Source organism: Schistocerca americana, chromosome 9, assembly GCF_021461395.2.
Source record: "Schistocerca americana isolate TAMUIC-IGC-003095 chromosome 9, iqSchAmer2.1, whole genome shotgun sequence".
In the NCBI taxonomy this organism is placed as follows: domain Eukaryota; kingdom Metazoa; phylum Arthropoda; class Insecta; order Orthoptera; family Acrididae; genus Schistocerca; species Schistocerca americana.
Genome location: NC_060127.1, coordinates 51468460 through 51488971, shown reverse-complemented (window position 1 = coordinate 51488971; position 20512 = coordinate 51468460). Strand labels below are relative to the sequence as shown.

Here is a 20512-nt window from a genome sequence, read left to right as displayed (position 1 = left end):
GAATTCGTCACTGTGATAATGCTTCAAAATAAATGGAGGCACTCCTTGAGGCCACAAGTGGCCCATCGGGACCATCCGACCGCCGTAACATCCTCAGATGAGGATGCGGATAGGAGGGGCGTGTGGTCAGCACACCGCTCTCCCAGTCGTTATGATGATTTTCTTTCACCGGAGCCGCTACTATTCGGTCGAGTAGGTCCTCAATTGGCATCACGAGGCTGAGTGCACCCCGAAAAATGGCAACAGCTCATGGCGGCCCGGATGGTCACCCATCCATGTGCCGACCACGCCCGACAGCGCTTAACTTCGGTGATCTGACGGGAACCAGTGTACCCACTGCGGCAAGGCCGTTGCCAAAATAAATGGAGGAGTGGAATAAAACTAAATTATTCCCCGTGTTTTATATCCAAAATCTAAAATTACGAAAACTTCTCACCTGCACAATAAATCGATACAACCGTCCAATTAATTTACATCGATAGCTAACCGCATCAACTGAAGTTAGCGAACAAATTGCAGCTACACACCCGGTCCTCCCGACCTTATGTACACAATCTTAGTTTCCGTTAAGTATTTCTCACAGCTCTCTGATAGTATCTGCCTTTCCTCCGGCATGAACCATAGCGCAACCATTCCGTTGACAAATACACGGCGCCACCGTTATTCTTTAAGAATTATCGCTGTCGTTATTCGAGCGTCGATCTGGTGCACGGTGGTCTCCAGCTCCAGCGCTCTGCGGTTGTCTCTGGGCTGACAGATGATCTTCGCCGCCACCTCCCGAACATGCTGTACAAGGTACTCGACTATCTGCACAAATACACAAACTTACTTTAGATACAGAAAGTTACAAAATTTTTACATGTTCCTGTGTCCCATATTGTATTTGTCTCGTGCTTTTTCAATAGAGTGACACGAACTCTAAAAAAATTACATCGCCGGAAAGGTACGAAATCGTTCTGTCCCACCACAATCCGTCAGTTACCTCGAATGAGAGTGTCCGCACGTTCCAGCACTGTAGGAGTCACAGCTCACAGCTGTATGCGTCCGTAGCTAGTCGTCTACTGACTAGCGTTGCTCCCGGGATCGAATCCCGGCCGGGTTGGGGATTTTCTGCGCGCGGGGACTTGGTGTTTGTGCTGTAATCATCATCATTATCATCATTATTCGTGACAGTGAGAAGACAGGAATGTGTATAAAAATTGGAAAAAATTAGGACTTTCTACGGGCGCTGATGACCGCGCAGTTTAGCGCCCCACAAACCAGACATCATCGTCATCATCATCATCAACAGCTGTGTGCGGCCGGCCGACACGCGGGATATCTGACAGGTTTGCACGACCTTGAGGCGATGATGACAGACACCTCGCCTAACGACTCACCGAGCTTTTGTTTATTGCCAGGTATCCGTAGACATTCTCCAAGCGCCTATGAATATCCTTGATACCCTAGAATTCCGCCAAAATAAACTCAGTGACAATTCTCATAGACTAAATATCTCTGGAGTGAGCATTGCGTTCTGCGCATGTTATCAACATTAAACCAGGATTGTCACGTGTTTTCGGGACTTCGCTGTGCATGTGTGCTTGCTGCAGAGTTTGAAGTTTGTAATATCAAGAGTTTTTGTTGTGTTTTCACCGTTTGTTGATAGTGTAATAGCTATGGTGAATTACAGTTGTTGCTACGTATGCAAAGAAAAATATGTGAAATGAGGGGTAGTAACTTTTCATGGGTACTATGTTTAAAACTTTCGTGACTCATTATAATTAAGGCTTGATTCTGTAGACCAATTTTTCTACGATTTTATGATTATACACTCCTGGAAATTGAAATAAGAACACCGTGAATTCATTGTCCCAGGAAGGGGAAACTTTATTGACACATTCCTGGGGTCAGATACATCACATGATCACACTGACAGAACCACAGGCACATAGACACAGGCAACAGAGCATGCACAATGTCGGCACTAGTACAGTGTATATCCACCTTTCGCAGCAATGCAGGCTGCTATTCTCTCATGGAGACGATCGTAGAGATGCTGGATGTAGTCCTGTGGAACGGCTTGCCATGCCATTTCCACCTGGCGCCTCAGTTGGACCAGCGTTCGTGCTGGACGTGCAGACCGCGTGAGACGACGCTTCATCCAGTGCAAAACATGCTCAATGGGGGACAGATCCGGAGATCTTGCTGGCCAGGGTAGTTGACTTACACCTTCTAGAGCACGTTGGGTGGCACGGGATACATGCGGACGTGCATTGTCCTGTTGAAACAGCAAGTTCCCTTGCCGGTCTAGGAATGGTAGAACGATGGGTTCGATGACGGTTTGGATGTACCGTGCACTATTCAGTGTCCCCTCGACGATCACCAGTGGTGTACAGCAAGTGTAGGAGATCGCTCCCCACACCATGATGCCGGGTGTTGGCCCTGTGTGCCTCGGTCGTATGCAGTCCTGATTGTGGCGCTCACCTGCACGGCGCCAAACACGCATACGACCATCATTGGCACCAAGGCAGAAGCGACTCTCATCGCTGAAGACGACACGTCTCCATTCGTCCCTCCATTCACGCCTGTCGCGACACCACTGGAGGCGGGCTGCACGATGTTGGGGCGTGAGCGGAAGACGGCCTAATGGTGTGCGGGACCGTAGCCCAGCTTCATGGAGACGGTTGCGAATGGTCCTCGCCGATACCCCAGGAGCAACAGTGTCCCTAATTTGCTGGGAAGTGGCGGTGCGGTCCCCTACGGCACTGCGTAGGATCCTACGGTCTTGGCGTGCATCCGTGCGTCGCTGCTGTCCGGTCCCAGGTCGACGGGCACGTGCACCTTCCGCCGACCACTGGCGACAACATCGATGTACTGTGGAGACCTCACGCCCCACGTGTTGAGCAATTCGGCGGTACATCCACCCGGCCTCCCGCATGCCCACTATACGCCCTCGCTCAAAGTCCGTCAACTGCACATACGGTTCACGTCCACGCTGTCGTGGCATGCTACCAGTGTTAAAGACTGCGATGGAGCTCCGTATGCCACGGCAAACTGGCTGACACTGACGGCGGCGGTGCACAAATGCTGCGCAGCTAGCGCCATTCGACGGCCAACACCGCGGTTCCTGGTGTGTCCGCTGTGCCGTGCGTGTGATCATTGCTTGTACAGCCCTCTCGCAGTGTCCGGAGCAAGTATGGTGGGTCTGACACACCGGTGTCAATGTGTTCTTTTTTCCATTTCCAGGAGTGTATAACAGATATTACAGCTCGTACAAAAGCTTGCGAACAATCAGTTCCTCTCGTAAATTTGCTAGTGGAACAGGAAAGGGAATGGTTAGTTGTTTCAACAAATATTATCCTCCATGCATTTATCAGTGACTTGTCGATTATGTATATAGATTTGAAAGACGGGAGACAGATAAATTCAATAGAATGGGAGTCTGTAATTGTCTTCGTATAATATGTGTGTCCAAACCTTTTTGTTTACTATAAAGTTACAGTAGGAGACCATGTCAAGTGTGTCTAGGACATGGAGAATGATTATGTGTGATTTATATTTTAGTTTCCCGAAGGATGAACAACGAGTAAAAATGTGGCTCCAGAAAATAAGGAGGAGTAATTTTGTCCCCACAAAATATTCCGAACTATGTTCAAAACACTTTGAAGAGGAATGTTTAGACAGAGAAAAATTTGGACGTGTGTGGCTGAAGGTAGATGCTATACCAACTATTTTTAAATTTCCACAGCACCTACTACCAATTTCTGCATTCAGCTTAAATACATTTTCTGCACAAATCAAATAAAAAACACAATAGTGTAGCTAATCAAAGTACACATTCATCTTCTTTGGTGTATTTTGCCTTCAATTTATTTTCTTCACCATTTGATTAAGAAGCGTAAAATATTAGTAAACATGTGCCCAAGCTCTTTCATTTGTGTCCCTTTCCACTTCCCTTAATAGTGTTATATTGGTTGACTGTTACATGACCAACTGTATTTGCTTTACAGTACATTTATTCTCCGATCGCCTTTTTCCCCCTTCTTACTCAGTCTACTATTTATTTAATAAACTGGGAGCAAGTACGTAAAATGTATTAAATAAACACTTCAAAGTGTCACCAGTAAGAAAAATTGTGCGTTAGGTCGCAAAAGCGAGAAAATAAATACGCAGAAATAACAGAAAAAAAGGACGAATTAGCAGGGATATAATCGCTAATGTGTGGCAAATCTGGTGTTTTCCGGACACTTGCAAAAGTACTAGCGTATTGTCAAGTCTTTTTGCAAGACTATTACTGCAAAAATGTACGTCAGGCTCTGTAATACTATAAAGTGCCATATCATACCAAAAACTACCAAAAATCGAGTGCATCTGAACTGTGACACCTATCGCAAAGAAGCAGAATGCAATATCACTTGCCCTTAAAAGTTACGTAGCTGGTTTATTCCCGGTATCAAGTGAATACTGTTGAAATGTCTGCGCAACATATATAAATAATCCACGACACGTACGAAAAGACTCCGTATTTACTAGGGACGTAATGACATTCGAAATATACAGGGCGCTATACGGACAAACACACGACGTTCCGAGAACACGTGACCAGGCCGGCAATGTATGTTGACAACACAAAATCTGTTCTGCGCATGTGAATGCTCACTCCAGAGATATTTACTCTATGACAATTCTATGCCTAGAACGCACTTCTGTTACAGACGCCATTTTGAAGGCTTCGTATAGCGGTGCCATCTATCGGAATTTCATGAAACTATTGGGGCGGGAGCGGGAATATTCTACGATGTCCCATAGCAAGTTACACATCTTTTCAACCGAAACTGGCAGAGGAAAAGTCCCCTAGCGTTTACCCAAGTGTTCATTTCCTTTCCACCATGGGAGCCTTTATATTTTATGAAGTAACAGCTTTTTCATGAGATGAGAAAACATTTTATTTTCCAAGCACAGATCAAAAACTAACAAGAAAAAACAACTTGTAACCAAGCCGACTACGGCAAAGATAAATATCTATCAGCTGCAGCTTTCACCCGCTGTTTTTGGCGCAGTGGATAAATGACGTCGCCACATCAGCCCCCCTCCTTTTGAAACCGGGTGCACCAGGTATGTGGGGAAACTTGCACTTGATTTTTCTACCAGCTCTCGTGAAAACATCTGGTGCAGGCAATGGCTGCTCCTGTTCTGCACTTGCTGCTTCGTTGTCCTCTTCTGAAACCGAGGGCTCGGCGAGACTCTCTGCTGTTTCTTTGGCCTCCACGTTTGAGGGTGATTTTGCAGACCGAGGAAGGAGTGTACCCTCTTCGGTGTAAGCAGGTTTAAGCCGCTCAATTGAGACTGTCTCTTCTTTACCATCCTTATCGATTTTGAAGCTGTGGCTTCCTCTTGTGATTACCCTGTATGGTCCAGAGTAAGGCGAAACAAGCGGCGGGCGCACCGTGTCATCCCTAAGCCACACGTGGGACGTTGCTTGCAGGTCTTTATGTACAAACACTCTCCGGTCTCCTTGTCTGACAGGGTTAGTGGGTTTGATGTTTGTCATTCTAACGCTGAGTTGTCTCGCGAATTGCTTGCACAGCTCAGGGGCGAACGGCTGTGTAGATGCTGGAACAATAAATTCTCCAGGAACCCTCAATTGCTCGCCATAAACCAATTCTGCGGAAGAGCATTGTAAGTCCTCCTTCACGGCCGTTCTCAATCCGAGTAGGACCAGCGGTAGTGCTTCAGGCCATGAAGCGGAACTACACATTAATGCAGCTTTGAGCGTGCGGTGTAGTCGTTCCACCATTCCCTTACTAGATGGATGATAGCTTGCGGTGCATAGGTGGTTGCACCCGCACAGTAGTAAAAGTTCATTGAAAAGTTGGCTTTCAAACTGCCTTCCGCGATCTGTTGTTATGTTTTGCGGAACGCCAAACCTGGAGAACCATGAATGCTTTTGCAACCGCAGAAATGTCTTGTATTACAACTACTTCTGGCCACCTGGTAAAACGATCAATGATTGTGAGCAAATAGCGTTGTTCTGAAGAGCGTGATAGCGGGCCCACAATGTCCACATGTATATGTGAAAATCTTGCAGATGGCGTCGGGAAGTCAGCAATAGGTGCAAAGACATGTCTGCTGATTTTATTACGCTGGCATGTTAGGCATGCACGCGCCCATGCACGACAATCTTTTTGTATTCCAGGCCACACTACTTTGGAGGAAACTAACTTGGCTGTAGCTCGTACTCCTGGATGTGATAGGTTATGTAGTGCACTATAAATCTCGCGACGATATTGTTCTGGTATGTAAGGTCGCTCCTTTCCTTTTGCTACATCACACCAAATTCCGTCTGGAACATTTGGGACAGACACACGTCTGAGCTGCAGCGCAGTTCTCTGTTCCTCTATTAGACGGCGCAAGAAAGGATCTTCTCGTTGTTTAGACGCTAACTCGGTCCAACGAATTGAATTTAAACTGGCACAATTCCTAGACAGGCAATCTGCGACCAGGTTGTCTTTTCCTGAAATGTGACGCACGTCAGTTGTGAACTGTGCAATGTACTCGACTTGCCTGCACTGACGTGGTGAACTGAGCTCTGTGTCTCGTTGAAATATAGCTACTAACGGCTTGTGATCGGTAAAAATTGCAAAGTGCCTCCCTTCGACAGACGTGCGAAAATGTTTTATGGCTAAGTAAATAGCAAGCAACTCACGGTCAATAGCACTCCATTTTTGCTGCTGTCGAGTCAGGTTTTTAGAGAAAAATGCGAGCGGCTGCCATCTGCCATCAACTTCTTGCTGTAGCGCTGCACCCACTGCTGTTTGGCTCGCATCAACCATGAGCGCTAAAGGAGCGGTCAATCTTGGATGTCCCAGTAGTGTTGCCCGAGAAAGACATTTGTTTAAGTCATGGAAAGTTGCTTCAGCATCTGGACTCCATGGAATTTTACGATTTCCTGTTGTATTTTTACCTGCAAGTAACGTTGTGAGTGGCTCTTGGGCGGCAGCTGATTTAGGTAAGTGACGTCTGTAATAGTTGAGCAAGTCCTTTGAAAGTTGTGGGAAGGGGCATCTGTTGTACTGCTTCAACCCGCTCAGGCAAAGGTGACAGGCCTGCTGCTGAAACCGAATATCCCAGAAACTTAACCTCGCGTTTTCCAAACGTGCACTTTGTTTCGTTAATAATTATGCCATACTCTGTCAGACGGCGGAAAAGCTGCCGCAGATGTTCGACATGCTGATATACAGAACCAGAGAATACTAAAATGTCGTCCATATAACAAAATACGAATGGTAATTCTCGAAGCGCCTCATGCATGAATCTTTGCCATGTTTGGGCAGCGTTTCTGAAGCCAAATGGCATAAAATTGTACTCAAACAAACCGAATGGTGTGATAACTGCTGTTTTTTTAATGTCAGATGGAGCCATGGGAATCTGGGAAAATGCTTTGGCGCTGTAGTGGACTGACAAGACAGCCAGTCCACAGTGACGGGTAACCGAAAGGCACGCACTTAAACTCACGCAGGCTGGCGTGAGGTCTGAAACAGGATACGTAATGAATGCTATAAAGAAAAGTACGTAGCTGCTGGAATACTTAACTTTAATCCACAATTGGTGAACATTGGTCTTGTTGACACAGTATATGCGTCATTAGATACATAGCAAAGGATAATTGGCGCCTTGCTAGGTCGTAGCAATTGACTTAGCTGAAGGCTATGCTAACTATCTTCTCGGCAAATGAGAGAGTAATTCTCAATGAACCTTTCCTAGCAACGTCGGCTGTACAACTGGGGCGAGTGCTAGGACGCCTCTCTAGACCTGCCGTGTGGTGGCGCTCGGTCTGCAATTACTGACAGTGGCGACACGCGGGTCCGCCGTATACTAGCGGACCGCGGCCGATTTAAAGGCTACCACCTAGCAAGTGTGGTGTCTGGCGGTGACACCACAGGCGCAATCAATCACACTAAATATTTTGGCATTGCTAATCGTGCTGTTAAAATCAGTGACATTGGGTACTGGGTAGCGGTCGGGAATTGTGCGGGCATTGAGAGCCCTGTAGTCTCCACATACTCTCCATGAATTGTCTTTTTTACGGACCATGTGAATTGGAGATCCCATGAACTATCAGACCTACTTACAATACCTGCTTTTAGAAGTCTGTCGAACTCAGCTCGCGCCGCGAGAAGCTTCTCTAGAGGCAGACGCCGCGGACGGAAGGCAACGGGTTGACCTCGTGTCGTGCTGATGTGGTGTTGAGTATTGTGTCTGCATTTCCTGGTTGCGTTGGCGGGTTCGGTAAGTGCTGGAAAGTCTTGAAGCAGTTTACGAAAAAGTGATTCCTCCGACAGTGCTCTGATATTGCCTACAGTATACGAATCGTTACGACTGTCGGGTGTCTTCTTGCGTGACGCACACGTGTGCGCCCCGCTTAGTTGCGGGTACGAAATCGTATCACAATATCCCGACGCGGATGACGCGGTAGAGGAGCCGGAAATCTTCGTGCGGAAAGACACGGGCACATCGCACTGCACTTGAACCGACGCGGAAGACGCAGTAGGCAATATCCCTTCTGCAGGAACTGTCACCAAACGACGGTTAACCAGGTCGGGCACAAGTCGGCAGTTCCGTAAAAAGTCCGCTCCAATTATAGGACTCGGCACATAAGCAACCACAAAAGTCCATTTTGGATGGAAGTTGGAATTCAGATGTAACGCCAACTGTTTCTCACCATAGGTAGATATTCTGGAATTGTTTGGCGCAGTCAGCACATGTTGCGTTGTTGTCGTGAGCATATCACCTCTCTTTCTTGGATAAACACTGACTTCTGAACCTGTGTCAATCAGAAACTTCTCACCTGAAGAGAGGTCCAACATGAACAATCGGTGTGATTGGTTGACTGCAGATACCGTGGCGTTTTCACCTCTTTGAATCACGCTATGACTCGGGCGTCTATGTTGTTGTTGACGAACGTTAGCGCCCTTTAACGCCCGCCTTTTAAGTTTGGGTAGCTGCAGGGTTGAATACATTGACGGGCAGTGTTACCGAAGCGTCTGTAGTACCAGCACCATTGATCTGTCAAATCCTGTTGGATAGCATTTCTTCGTCTTTTCCAACTGCGACTTCGCAGCTGGTGGTGGTGTGAAGTTACTTGCACGTTGAGTTTTGCCACTTGTGCTGCCAGTTGCTGTATGGTGGGTTCGGTCGATGGGCACTGCTGTTGGGAAGTATTATTACATGTTCCTGGCTCACGTCAGATTCCATCACACTACGCGTTCTTGGGCCTCTATCCTGGCTGTAGTTGAATTCGGAACACGCAGAAACTTCGGTTACGGTGTTTGCGATGGTGTCTGCCTTTTTTGCTAAGACTTGCAATGGTAAGTCTGTTTCTGCTGCAATGACGGCGCGGATGTTGGCAGGAAGTTTACGAAGCCATATTAGACGTAAAGACTCTTCAGGTAGGAGTTCCGGGCCGGCTAATATACGTAAGGCTTTGAGTACTTGTGGCGGAGTCTTGTCGCCCAAATCTTCGTATGCGAAAATTTTTTGTAGTCACACATCTGGTGACAGCGTATAATGCTGTATGAGAGCTTCCTTTAGCACAAAGTAATTTTGTTGCGACAAGGTTTCTTCTACTTGCTCTATCTGAAGTGTCGGCAGAAGTGCCAACACCGTGTTGTTTGAGGAAACCGAAATGCACGCTATAAGCTCACGCAGGATGGCGTGAGGTCTGAAACAGGATACGTAATGAATGCTATAAAGAAAAGTACGTAGCTTCTGAAATACTTAACTTTAATCCATCATTTGTATACATCGTTCTTGATGAGACATGCTTCATACTATAACTATCAATTGCTATGGCGCCTTGCTAGGTCGCAGCCATTGACTTAGCTGAAGGCTATTCTAACTATCTTCTCTGCAAATAAACGAGGCTTCGTCAGTGTTGCATCGCTAGCTAAGTCGTCCGTACAACTGGGGCGAGTGCTAGTAAGACCTGCCGTGTGGTGGCGCTCGGTCTGCGATCACTGACAGTGGCGACACGCGGGTCCGACATGTACTAATGGACCGCGGCCGATTTAAAGCTACCACCTAGCAAGTATGGTGTCTGGCGGTGACACCACACTATCACTTCTAAATTTAGATGTGAAACCACTGTATTAAATTTGTCAATGTTGTTAGACACCCCACGCTGCCGAAATATGCATTCAGCCTGCGTAAACCAAAGCTGGGGGCGCGTCGGCCAGAACGCGGAAAGCTGAACATTTCCGTGTCGCGCGTAGGTACTCCCAATCTGTCGTTCCGTTTTGTGGCGAATCAAAGGGCGTGGACCGCGATCCTTGGTCGAACAGACTGTAGTCTTGATTCCACTGCCCCATGCTTTTGTCTCTGAATTCATTATTCTCGCCGGTATACATATTTTCTTTATGCTTCTGCTACGATTTTTCGGGGTCACCACTATGGGAGCCTTTATATTTTATGAAGTAACAGCTTTTTCATGAGATGAGAAAACATTTTATTTTCCAAGCACAGATCAAAAACTAACAAGAAAAAACAACTCGTAACCAAGCCGACTACGGCAAAGATAAATATCTATCAGCTGCAGCTTTCACCCGCTGTTTTTGGCGCAGTGGATAAATGTCGCCACACCACAAATGCGCTTGCATTTATTCCTTGAGCACACGGCAGGGACGATTCCAGAAGAAATACAACAACGATTTAGCTTACGAAACCATACACTAAGTATCTCACTTTCACAACCGCTGCGGGATGACCGCATAAAATTTGACGGCTATTAGTACGACATGGTACCGTAGCGAGCGATGAATAACGTGCCTCAGGCTCTCTGTGTGTTCTCTGTCTCTCAGGTAACACGCAAATCGCGTCACTCAGCTATCGCACAATTCTATTGTCGATAGCGGTGTCCGGGAGCTGTCGACCTGCGATAAGCCATCACCATCCGTTAGTCGAGGCGCCAATGGTAGGCTAAAGGCAGAGGGCAGCTGTCCGCATTGGGCCTGTTGTGTGGTTTCCGAGCGGCCGCTAAGGGGTTGGCTCGTCAAAAGACTTTCCCTTATCGCCCCGTCTGCGGTCGGCACAAAGCGTGATGGTGTCCGGGTGGAGCAGGTACGGTGAGAGATAACAGTTCCCTAAAGATGTGTGAGAAAGGGAGAAACTAGCGGTGACTTGCGTGTTAACTTATCGTTGTCATCTTGGAGCGCATTACCAATGATTATATATATATATATATATATATATATATATATATAGGGTGGTCCATTGATAGTGACCGGGCCAAATATCTCACGAAATAAGCATCAAACGAAAAAACTACGAAGAACGAAACCTGTCTAGCTTGAAGGGGGAAACCAGATGGCGCTATGGTTGGCCCGTTAGATGGCGATGACATAGGTCAAACGGGTATCAACTGCGTTTTTTTTAATAGGAACCCCCATTTTTTATTACATGTTCGTGTAGTACGTAAAGAAATATGAATGTTTTAGTTGGAGCACTTTTTTCGCAATTTTAGACGAACAGTTGGTAACAGGTAGGTTTTTTAAATTAAAATACAGAACGTAGGTACGTTTGAACATTTTATTTCGGTTGTTCCAATGTGAAACATGTACCTTTCTGAACTTATCATTTCTGAGAACGTATGCTGCTACAGCGTGATTACCTGTAAATACAACATTAATGCAATAAATGCTGAAAACGATGTCCGTCAACCTCAATGCATTTGGCAATACGTGTAACGACATTCCTCTCAACAGCGAGTAGTTCGCCTTCCGTAATGTTCGCACATGCATTGACAATGCGCTGACGCATGTTGTCAGGCGTTGTCGGTGGATCGCGATAGCAAATATCCTTCAACTTTCCCCACAGAAAGAAATCCGGGGACGTCAGATCCGGTGAACGTGCGGGCCATGGTGTAGTGCTTCGACGACCAATCCACCTGTCATGAAATATGCTATTCAATACCGCTTTAACCGCACGCGAGCTATGTGCCGGACATCCATCATGTCGGAAGTACGTCGCCATTCTGTTATGCAGTGAAACATCTTGTAGTAACATCGGTAAGACATTACGTAGGAAATCAGCACACATTGCACTATTTAGATTGCCATCGATAAAATGAGGGCCAGTTATCCATCCTCTCATAATTTCGCAACATACATTAACCCGCCAAGGTAGCTGCGTTCCACCTGTCACAGCCATCGTGGATTTTCCGTTGCCCAATAGTGCATATTATGCCGGTTTACGTTACCGCTGTTGGTGAATCACGCTTCGTCGCTAAATAGAACACGTGCAAAAAATCTGTCATCGTCCCGTAATTTTTCTTGTGCCCAGTGGCAGAACTGTACATGACGTTCAAAGTCGTCGCCATGCAATTCCTGGTGCATAGAAATATCGTACGGGTGCAATCGATGTTGATGTAGCATTCTCAACACCGGCGTTTGTGAGATTCCCGATTCTCGCGCAATTTGTCTGCTACTGGTGTCCGGATTAGCCGCGACAGCAGCTAGAACACCTACTTGGGCATAATCATTTGTTGCAGGTCGTGGTTGACGTTTCACACGTGGCTGACCACTTCCTGTTTCCTTAAATAACGTAACTATCCGGCGAACGGTCCCGACACTTGGATGATGTCGTCCAGGATACCGAGCAGCATACATAGCACACGCCCGTAGGGCATTTTGATCACAATAGCCATACATCAATACGATATCGACCTTTACCGCAATTGGTAAACGGTCCATTTTAACACAGGTAATGTATCACGAGGCAAATACCGTCCACACTGGCGGAATGTTACGTGATACCACGTACTTATACGTTTGTAACTATTACAGCGCCATCTATCACTAAGTGATAAAAGTGGACCAACTAAAACATTCATATTTCTGTACGTACTACACAAATATGTAATAAGAAATGGGGGTTCCCGTGTTAAAAAGCGTAGTTGATATCCGTTTGACCTTTGGCAGCGCCATCTAGCGGGCCAACCATAGCGCCATCTGGATTCCCCCTATACTCGATGTTAACAAGTTTCTCTTCTTCAGAAACGCTTTCTTTGCCATTGCCAGTCTACATTTTATATCCGCTCTACTTCGACCATCATCAGTTATTTTGCTCCCCAAATAGCAAAACTCATCTACTACTTTAAGTGTCTCATTTCCTAATCTAATTCCCTCAGCATCACCCGATTTAATTCCACTACATTCCATTATCCTCGTTTTGCTTTTGTTGATGTTCATCTTATATCCTCCTTTCAAGATACTGTCCATTCCGTTCAACTGCTCTTCCAGGTCCTTTGCTGTCTCTGACAGAATTACAATGTCATCGGCGAACCTCAAAGTTTTTATTTCTTCTCCGTGGGTTTTAATTCCTACTCTGAATTTTTCTTTCGTTTCCTTTACTGCTTGGCCAATATACAAAAAAAAAAAAAAAAAAGCTCTGAGCACTATGGGACTCAACTGCTGAGGTCATTAGTCCCCTAGAACTTAGAACTAGTTAAACCTAACTAACCTAAGGACATCACAAACATCCATGCCCGAGGCAGGATTCGAACCTGCGACCGTAACGGTGTTGCGGGTCCAGACTGCAGCGCCTTTAACCGCAGGGCCACTTCGGCCGGCGGCCAATATACAGAGTGAATTACATCGGGTATAGGCTACAACGCTGTCTCACTCCCTTCCCAACCACTGCTTTCCTTTCTTGCTCCTCGACTCTTATAACTGCCATCTGGTTTCTGTACAAATTGTAAATAGGCTTTCGCTCCCTGTATTTATTTGAGGGGAAGACAACATAAGCAACGGGCCCCTGTCTGCGGCCCATTTGCACTCTAGCCGTTGGACGTCTTATTTGTCTGTCGCCCATTCCTTGCGACACTTCCGTGTTTCACAAATGTTAAGTATTGTCATTTATCTTACTGTAATACAAATTCATTAACACGACTTGCTTCAGTTGTTGTCTAGCGATGCCAGAAAGCAGGTTTTCTAGGCACCCTATATTACACGAGTGTGCAGGACCCTAACATATTCTTCAAACCAATCGCGAATATTTGTGGCTCAATGTTATCCACAAAAATTCCATCGTTCTTTTGGAACATAAAGTTCAAGGATGGTTGTAAATCGTCAGTGATTGGTTCAGTTGGACCAGAGGACGCAGTCCATTCCATGTCAACACTGCCCAAATCATTGTAGAGTCACTACCAGCTTGCACAGTGCCTTGTGACAACTTGGATCCAAGACGTCGTGGGATCTGCGCTGCACTCGAATCCTACCGTCAGCCCTTACCAACTGAAATCGGGACTCGTCTAGCCAGGCCAGTTCTCCAGTCGTCTAGGCTCCAGCCGATGTGGTCACGAGTCCAGGAGAGGCGCTGCAGGCGATTGTTAACAAAGGCACTCGCGTCGGTCGTCTGCTGCCACACCTCATTAACGCCAAATTTCGCCGCACTGTCCTGAGGGGTAGATTTATTGCACGTCCCACTTTGATTTCAGCGGCTACTTCACGCTGTGTTGCTTGTCTGTGAGCACCGACAACTCTACGCAAACGTTCGGTCGTTATCCGTGGTGAGAGGTAACGCCTGAAATTTGGTACTCTTAACACACTCGCGACGTGAATACTGAATTCCCTGACTCTTTTGAGATGAAATGTCCCATGCGTCTAGGTCCAGCTACTGTTCCGCGTTCAAAACCTGTTAGTTCCCGCCGTGCGGCCGTAATCACGCCGAAAACCTTTTCACATGAACCACCTGAGCACAAGTGAACCGAGCGAGGTGGCGCAGTGGTTAGACACTGGACTCGCATTCGGGAGGACGACGGTTCAATCCCGCGTCCGGCCATCCTGATTTAGGTTTTCCGTGATTTCCCTAAATGATTCCAGGCAAATGCCGGGATGGTTCCTCTGAAATGGCACGGCCGACATCCTTCCCCATCCTTCCCGACCGATGACCACGCTGTCTGGTCTCCTTCCCCAAACAACCAACCAACCAGCACAAGTGAGATCTCCGCCAATGCACTGCCCTTTTATGCCTTGTGCACGCAGTGCTAAGCCATCTGTTTATGTGCAAATCGCTATCGCATGAATTTTGTCTCCTCAGTGTTTAACACAGTAGCTCACTTGTAAGGTATTCATACGTTTGAAGCTTTTTCTACGGAGCGGTTCACGAAGATATGCGAATATTTTAATATGTTATTCTACAAGTAAAACTAAAGAAAAAAGAGTATATAATCATAGGTCCGCAAATGTTTAGATACGGCTAATAAAAGATTTTTGCCTGAAATTTAGCAACTCCGCTAATATGAAGCCATCGCAAAACAACAAGGTTAAAGCACGATTTCCATTTATTTTGTGGTTATTGATCTGGTGAATCGAATAAAACATGTCCCTGACGTGTATCTGCGGTAGTTTCCCAGATCGTCCAGAGAAGAAAAGACGTAATTTCGTAAAATTTTTAATTTGTTAACTACTAGGCCCAATTTGTTTCTGAAATTCCAGAGAATTGCACAACGTTTTCATCAGAATTTATAAGGAATTTAATACTGGAACAGTAACGTTAATTGAAACTGTATGAATGTGTCGGATAATCTGCTTTTATTAATACCATAACGCACGTGAGTTCGTGTTAAACCGGAAAAAACAAAGCTCACTGTTAAGGAATTTGTACAGTGTACATACAATTTCACAATACATTCACAATAAATGTTCAAAAATGTCACCCTCGAGTTATTATGAACGCTAGGTAGAGAACCTGTCTCCCGTAACATTCGAAATACGCCGTTAATGGTTCGTGCATTCGGAATTTTTTTGTTGGTAATTTGTGGTAAGGTCTTATGGGACCAAACTGCTGAGCTCATCGCTCCCTAAGCTTACACACTACTTAATCTAACTTAAACTAACTTACGCTAAGGACAACACACACACCAATACCCGAGAGAGGACTCGAACCTCCGACGGGGGAAGTCTCGCGGACCACGAGAAGACGCCTGAGACCGCGCGGCTAACCCGCGCGGCTCGTGCATTCGGTATCTGAGTTGGATAACGCAAGCGACATTCGTTAACTACAGCCACAGCATTGCCATCACATTTGCCATAAAGAAACACCATATCGCATATTCCTCTGTCGTAAATTTGAAAGGTATCCCTATTTCATAAACAATCTACGAACTTCAAGAGTTACTATGTGGTTTCACTTAAATACACTGTTGTTATTATGTTCTTTTACTGTTGCAGTCATTTCCTAACCTTGAAAAGAATTAGTTTACTGAATCGTTCAGTTGTTGTTGTTACTGAAGACTACAACAACAACAATTGAACAATACAGTAAACTAATTCGTTTCAAGGTTAGGAAATGACTGCAACAACTCACTAACAACCAACCAACAATGACGTAAACGTTTCTACATTCGTAATGGAAATTAAACAAATTTACTTGCACTATAGATTAGATGGGTAGATCACGTAACTAATGAGGAGGTATTGCACAGAACTGGGGACAAGAGGAATTTGTGGCACAATTTGTCTAGAAGAAGGGATCGGTTAGTGGTATAAGTTCTGAGGCATCAAGGGATCACCAATTTCGTATTGCAGAACAGCGTGGAGGGTAAAAATCGTAGAGCGAGACCAAGTAATGAATACACTAAGCAGATTACGAAGGATGTAGGGTGCAGTATTTACTTGGTGCCGGCCGGAGTGGCCGTACGGTTCTAGGCGCTACAGTCTGGAGCTGAGCGACCGCTCCGGTCGCAGGTTCGAATCCTGCCTCGGGCACGGATGTGTGTGATGTCCTTAGGTTAGTTAGGTTTAATTAGTTCTAAGTTCTAGGCGACTGATGACCTCAAAAGTTAAGTCGCATAGTGCTCACAGCCATTTGAACCATTTACTTGGAAATGAAGAAGCTTGCACAGGATAGAGTAGCATGGAGAGCTGTATCAAACCAGTCTCTGGACTGAAGATAACAACAATAATCTTTTCTTCTGTGGATGTTCTGGAAAACTACTGCAGATACACGTCTGGGGCATGTTTCATTAGAGAGACATCGGAAAAGTACAAAGAAGGGCAGCTCGTTTAGTGTTATCGCGCAACAGGGGTGAGAGTGTCACTGGTATGATACGCGAGTTGGGGTGGCAGTCACTGAAACAAAGGCGGATTTCTTCGCGGTGAGATCTGTTTACGAAATTTGAGTCACCAACTTTCAGCCGGCCGGAGTGGCCGAGTGGTTCTAGGCGCTTCAGTCTGGAACCGCGCGACCGCTACGGTCGCAGGTTCGAATCCTGCTTCGGGCATGGATGTGTGTGATGTCCTTAGGTTAGTTAGTTTTAAGTAGTTCTAAGTTCTTGGGGACTGATGACCTCGGATGTAAAGTCCCATAGTGCTCAGAGCCATTTGAACCATTTTGAACCAACTTTATCTTCCGAATGCGAAAATATTTTGTTGACACTCTCCTACGTAGGGAGAAATGAACATGATAATAAAATAATAGAAATCAGAGATCGAAAGGAAAGATTTAGGTGTTCCTTTTTCCCACGCGCGATTCGAGAGTGGAGTGGTAGGGAAGCAGTACGAAAATGGTTCGATGAACCAACTACCAGGCACTTAAATGTGAATTGCAGCGTAACCATGTAGATGCAGATGTAGATTCATGAGACCAACAGCAACAAAATAAATGGAAATCGTGCTTCACTTTAACCTCGTACAATTTTGTGATGGCTTCATATTAGCGAAGTTGATAAATTTCAGTCAAAATCTTTAATTAGCCGTAACTCCGCAACTAAATATTTACGGACCTATGTTTATATGAACTTTTTTCTTTAGTTTTTGTTGTAGAATAAAATATTAAAATATTTGCATATCTTCGTGAATCACCCTGTGCATGGAAGTTAATAGGAATTTTAAGGGATCGCTGGTGGCTGATTTACTGGTAATACATAAATGTGAAACACGGAAAAGAGAGAAACCCGCAGCTTTGACAGTCGACTGCGTTAGCTCGTCAATAGCTCAATCAACGGGCGAAGACACGAATTTCCCCGGCAGCTGCTCCTCCATCCTGCGGTCCATTAGCGGCTGGGTCGCCGAGAGGCAGTGCTGACAACATTCCCGGCAGACACTTACCGTCACGCAGCGCCACCAGACAAGCCATTACTCTGAGACGCTTTCCGATTTCGTTTCTTCTGCCGCCTCTTCCCCTCCCCACGCTTTTTTATTTACCCTTTTTTTTACCTTCGGCGGAGAGTGACTATTTCCTCATTCTTGAGCTGGGGCGATTACCAGCGAAGGGCGCCGGGAAAAAAAGAGAAAAGAAGTGATGGAGTGTGTGGGAGTTTGGGGATGGGGATGGGGATTGGGGGCGAACTACCGAAGACGACGTCGGGGGATGTGGAGGAAATTGGATGATGTGTGCGCTGCGGGGGATGGCCGCTCGGTGGAGGGTGGGTGGTGCTTCTGCGATTCGCGGAGATTCGGCAGCGACGACTGAAATGTCTCGCCTCTTGAAGGACCGCAGACAGGTCGTTCTCGCTCTTGCCTGACGCGGAGTCCATCTTGGCCGCCCTGTCTCGCGTCACGAAGTGGTCCAGATGCGTCAAGCAGTCATCGCAATGAGCGCGTACGATCTTTCGTCAGTTTTGCCGGCAGTGGGCAGACGAAGTACAGCGAGATCTCTTGACTGGCAACAGTTTATTTATTTATTTATTGTTCCGTGGGACCAAATTAAGGAGAAGTCTCCATGGTCATGGAACGAGTCAATACATGAAATTATAACACGATAGTAGAAATAGATAAAATGCAATATAAGAAACGTATTCAGGCGACAATTCGCAAGTTTAAATAAAGAAAATCAACAATGTAACGCTGGAATTTGCTTAATTTTTCAGCTCTTCCAGGAGCTCCTCCACAGAATAGGAGGAGTGGGCCATGAGGAAACTCTTCAGTTTAGACTTATATGTATTTGGGCGACTGCTAAGATTTTTGAGTTCTTGTGGTAGCTTACTGAAAATGGATGCAGCAGAATAGTGCACTCCTTTCTGCACAAGAGTCAAGGAAGTGCATTCCACATGCAGATTTGATTTCTGCCTAGTATTAACTGAGTGAAAGTTGCTAATTCTTGGGAATAAGCTAATATTGGTAACAACAAACGACATTAAAGATAATATACAGGGTGAGTCACCTAACATTACCGCTGGATATATTTCGTAAACCACATCAAATACTGACGAATCGATTCCACAGAGCCGGCCGAAGTGGCCGTGCGGTTAAAGGCGCTGCAGTCTGGAACCGCAAGACCACTACGGTCGCAGGTTCGAATCCTGCCTCGGGCATGGATGTTTGTGATGTCTTTAGGTTAGTTAGGTTTACCTAGTTCTAAGTTCTAGGGGACTAATGACCTCAGCAGTTGAGTCCCATAGTGCTCAGAGCCATTTGATTCCACAGACCAAAAGTGAGGAGAGGGGCTAGTGTAATTGGTTAATACAAACCATAAAAAAATGCACGGAAGTATGTTTTTTAACACAAACCTACGTTTTTTTAAATGGAACCCCGTTAGTCAGAAAGACGTTAAATTGCAACGGAGTATTATCGGAGAAGGGGGAAACTTATAGCAGAAGAAAAGTAAATAGTTATAAAATGTAGCAATTGATGGCGCTGTAAGCATCATTATTTAATAGTGGTCGACTACAAAGGCGATTGAATCATACAACAATCCTAAGGTGTACGTTTGACGTTAAACAAACTGTACTACTCAGTGTGTGTGGGTGTACAAGAGTGATACTGTTAGTTACGACACGGTCATATCACGGCAAGGTCATATCACATCGGATGGGAAAAATCGGTTTTTAATAGTCCTGTGGCCAAAATCCACATAAACAGCATCACTCACATTGGTTTTTAATTGTCCTCAGGGCAAAAACCGCATAAAAAGCATCACTCAAAATCAAATCGGATTCTTAATTTTCATGTGCCTGGCGCAAAACATGTTCAATATGCTGGACGCCGTCTTCTGCAAAAAGTCAAAATCGAGAAACAAAATATTCCACAACTGACCGAAGTGTTTCCGCGGTCACGTTAAGAATGTGTTGCGCAGTGCGTGCCTTCAGTGTAGCGAAGTTTCCAGTCGGAACACTGAACACAACATCTTTCAGATTGCCCCACAACCAGAAGTCACACGGGTTAAGATCAGGTGATCGGGACGGCCAGGCTATAGGGAAATGGCGGCTGGTAATTCTAACATTTTCCTCTGACCACAAAATCTTCCACAGCCAATCATTGTCCACTTCTATACGAGCATGAAATTCTAAAGCAAAGCTCTCTTGCTGGTAGCTCAACAGGAAGCAACTCGTGCACATAGGTAATCTTGAATGGATAGCAAAAGAGGACGTTTAACATGATTTTACGCACGATTCTCACGGGTACGTCCAATGTTCGTGCAATCGTTGCACACCACCACTCGTCTCCTCCTGCATTGGTGTGGTCACTGCTTCCACTGACGTAGAATCAATTCGTTTCCTCCCTCCACCGGGTTGCAAGCCAAAAAAACTAGTCCT

At 45.8% G+C, this 20512-nt stretch overlaps 1 pseudogene; it reads right to left on the bottom strand.

The window, feature by feature from the left end:
• Positions 1–237: 237 nt before the first annotated feature.
• Positions 238–355, bottom strand: LOC124551426 (annotated as a pseudogene).
• Positions 356–20512: the final 20157 nt, after the last annotated feature.